Here is a 4,288-nt window from a genome sequence, read left to right on the forward strand (position 1 = left end):
TCGAGCCCCACATAGGGCTCTGAGCTGACAGTGTGAGGCCTGCTTGAAATTCTCTCTCTCCCTCTCTCTCTCTCTGCCCCTCCCCTGCTCACTCTCCCTATCAAAATAAATAAAGGGAAAAAAAGAAACAAAAATGAAAGACTGCCTATGTGTCCAAATTTCTCCTTTTTATAAGGATGTTAGTTGTATTGGAAAAATGCCCACTCTGATGACCTCATTTTAACTTAATTAAATCTGAAGAAAAAAAAAACCATTTTCAAATCAGATCACATTCTGAGGTACTAAGGGTTAGTACTCCACCATATCTCTTTTTGGGGGGCGGGGTGGGACACAATCCAACTTATAACAAGGTCTGAAGGTCTCAGTGACAGTACATGTTCTTGTGGGCTTGGACTTTTGATGGTAAACTGCAATGTAATGTGGGGGTGGGTAACAAGCTTTGATCTTGGAGCTGTTCTCTGCGAGAATTTGTAGGGCAACCTGAGTAGTATTACAATAGGAGAGAGGTGGTCTCACAAAGCTCACATTAATTCCAGAACTATACAAAGGTTCGTGGACCTTGTTTGTAGACAGCTGGGGGTAGGGTGGCAGTAGGCAGTGGCTCTCATGCTGCTCTTCCCCTCACTCATTCTAGTTGCTACACTTCAGCTACATTGGTCTATCTCTGCCTCAAAAAAAAAGAAACCTAGATTGTTTCAGCCTCAGGACCTTTGCACTTGCCACCCCATTGCCTAGAAAACAGTTCTCTCAGAGCTTCCTGTGGCTAGCTCTGTCTCGTCTCAGAGAGTTCATCTCAGAGGTCACCTGATTAGAGAGATCTTCCCTGCCCATCATAACCTAACCAATCGTCCTTCTGTCACCATTGTCTTCATCATATTCTGAAAAGATACCATTTTCACACTTGTTCACTTGTTAGTTTCTCCAAGGAGTCTGCAAGCTCCACACACAAAAAAAGAATATCGCTCCCCTTTTTTCACCGAGGACTCCCCAGTGTGCAGAACAATGCTAAGCGTGTGTAGGTGCTGAATAATAACAACAGCAAGACCAGAGTGATGGTAATAATAACCTTTGATGAATAAATGTAGGTGTGTACAAAGCATAAGTGATTTAACCTCCCTCAGCCTCATTCATAAAGACTTTGACCCAGGTATTATCTTTAAGAGCCTTTCCAATCTTATAATGCCCGTTACATAACAGTCTGATATAATCTGAGGGGCCCGCAGGAATGTTAATGCTTGATGTACATGCTAATATCCCAAGGCCAAGAGAAGAAAGGTCCCATGTATTATACCTGAAAAAAAAAAGTCTCTTTATCAGGTCAAGATAACTGATCTAATTTGAGCAAAGAAGGGTTTTACTAATACCCTTCCTTCCTCTTCACATCAATCCCTTAAGCTGCAGTTAGACTCCATGCTTAAAAGATAAGGCCAAGGGACAAGATGGTCCCACAGGGGAAGCCGTGCTGACTCAGCCACCGTCTTGGACCTTCGGGTGAGTTCCATGTGGTTTTGATTTTTCTTCTCATATGCTTAGAGCATAAAAGGGCCTTCCCAAACTGTAGGAGTCTCATTTCCCCAAGAACCACAGAGACCTTTATCATTGAACTTAGTTCGATTTTTTTGTTAAGGAGGCAAAAATACCGGAGTTTACCCATTTGCTTCTTTCTGCCGCCATTATTGACCTAGGGTCGACTGTGGTCGGCTCTTGACCCAAAGATTCAACTCCTTTCTCAAGCTCCAAATGTCTAATGCTCTCTCCCTTCTACACTCAGTTGAGCAGAAGTTCATCTGGCGGTGCACCCCCACGCCCAACTCGTGTATTCTTTGGCCAAAGGATGAAATGCGTAAGACCGAGCTTGAAATAGCAGAGGTCACAGACACTTGACAAAAGTCTTGCCCTCACTGACTGTGGTCCTGTGCTGCCTCTTTGACCTTTTTCTAGTTCTGTCTTCCATTTTACTACTTTATGGAGGAATCTTTCCTTTCCCCTGGGGAGGGGGGGAGGGTGGTTGTGGCACACCCTCCCCCCATCTCTCCCCCTTCTTCTACTTCCAAAGCACATGTCCAGAGCCCTCTGCTTGGCAGGTTACTGTGCCTTTGGAGTTGCAGGATCTTTATGAAGCTGGGAGGTGGAAGCCAGCGGCCCTGCAGCTCTGTCACATGCTAGGAGCCGCAGCCGTGGGGAAAAGTCAGGAAGAGTATGGAAGGAGGCAAAGCCTGCCTTTTCTGATGCCTGGTCTAAGGCTTCTTACTTGAACTTTTGGTTTTATGGTTCTATAAAAGGCAGCTGACAAGAGATCCCGTTTTGGGAGGGTCCAGCTGGCTGGGCTGCGCTGGGCGGGGCAGCCCCAACATTTGAAAGCCAGGCCTGATGTTCAGCCATGATGTCAGAGAGGCCTGGGGTTCCCGGCGAGCCAGAGGGTGGGAGAACAGAGCCCCAGCCCGCGCCCCGCCCGGTGCCAGCAGCAGCTTCAAATGCTGCCTTCCTGGCCTGTCTGCGAGAGCGCTTCCTTCTTGGAGACTCTTTGCAATGCTTGGAAGGAAAGCTCTCTCGCTCGTCCTGCGGGTGTCTGCTGGGGCAGGGGAGCCGGGCCTCCTTCCCGGGCTCCCCGGCGCCCCCCACCTCCTGGCCTGGCCCAGCTCTCCGCTCCCCTTCACTCCAGTGCTGGAGGCAGGAAGCCCGGGTGGGCTGGGGGCTCTGACACCCACATCTTTCTTATAGACCTGTGGTCCTGAGCCCTTGGACTCCAGGCCTCCATTTCTAGATTTAGGGTGCCAGCCTCTGCTCCCTCCTTTGACTCAAAGGCAGACACCGGACCATAGTGCTGCCCAAAAGGAAAGGAAAGAGTTTGGGGGGGGGGGGGTGGTTTTTATTTAAATTCAATCTGAAGAACACTTTTTTTTTTTTTTGCTTATTCACAACAAACGGGCCCAAGCCTAGCAGTTTCCTGTGGACAAAGCAGGTCGGCTCTCTCCAAGCCCTCAGGGCCTGAGGGTGAAACAACAGCTATTCACTCAGCCCTGACTCAGAGGAGGTTCCTTTCTCCCCTGCCAGAAGTAGTGGCTGCCCAGCTCCAGGGAGAGGCCGGGAGGAGGGAAGAGGGAAAGACAGTTGCAGAGGGGAACAGAGTGCTTGTTTCAGATTCTCGAAAGGTTGCAGAAGGGACGGGCTCTGGCAGCCCGTGGGTCCCATGACGGGTCCAATCTGCCCGCTCAGCTCCTTTCTGTGGAGACTGATCAGATTCCCCCCTGGGAGCCCAGCAACAACAACGTCGGGAGCAGAGTTAACAGTGAAAACCCCACATAACACCGCCGAGTGCGCCCAAGTACTGAAACGACCCATCGCCATCAGTAATCACCGTGCTATGCGATTTGAATGTGGTCCTGTGTTTTCTTGGCTGTGCTTTGTGGTGTCCAGACACACATCAGTCCTGAGCTCATTCATTCACTCAATTTTCAAATGTTATTTCCAGGGCCTACTACGCGCTAGATGCCTTCAGTAAGGAAGCCTGAGGTCACTTGGTGCTTCCTTGATTAACAAATGCCCTGGACAGCGAGGCTCTTTTAACAAAGCGGTCACGGGGGCAACGGGTATGGGGGGGGGTGCTGTTTTCCTCTGTACCACCTGTTTCCTCAAGACTGTCTCCTTCTTTCATTGTTTTAAAACTTTATTCATTTTGAGAGAGAGAGAGAGAGAGAGAGAGAGAGAGAGCGTGCGCGCGTGCGCGCGCGAGCACAGGAGCAGGGGAGGGGCAGAGAGAGAGGGAGAGAGAGAGTCCCAAACAGGATCCACACTGTCAGCCCAGAGCCCGACTTGGGGCTCGGGCTCAGAACCGCGAAATTATGACTTGAGCCGAACACAAGAGTCAGACGCTTAACCAGCTAGCCACCCAGGCGCCCGAGACCGTGCCCCTTCTTTCAGACGGGGAGGGCGTAGATGGAAGGTGAACTTAAAGAAATCTCCCAAAGAGAGTGGAAGTGAGCGTCCTCTACTCAAGTGTAGTGAGGAGGGACTCCACCATCTGCCACCCAGCCTTATTCCTCCTTCTCCCCTTTGCCTGCCCTTTTGTTCATTTCTTACTCCTTAAATATCCATCGAGTGACCACTATGGTCCGGCTGATGCCTTCCTTCTTATGAGACATTGCTGTATTTAAATATGAAAGTTAAATCAAATTTGCAAGCATAATAATAATAAATTCAACTTAAAACCTGTAGCAAGAGAGCAACCGTGTACTTGGTAAAGGGGTGGGGGTGGGGGGCATGTGGTGGGGGCATGGATGGGCCTCTC

The sequence above is a fragment of the Herpailurus yagouaroundi genome, unplaced genomic scaffold (assembly GCF_014898765.1).
Source record: "Herpailurus yagouaroundi ecotype Mexico unplaced genomic scaffold, PumYag 206, whole genome shotgun sequence".
Taxonomy (NCBI): Eukaryota; Metazoa; Chordata; class Mammalia; order Carnivora; family Felidae; genus Herpailurus; species Herpailurus yagouaroundi.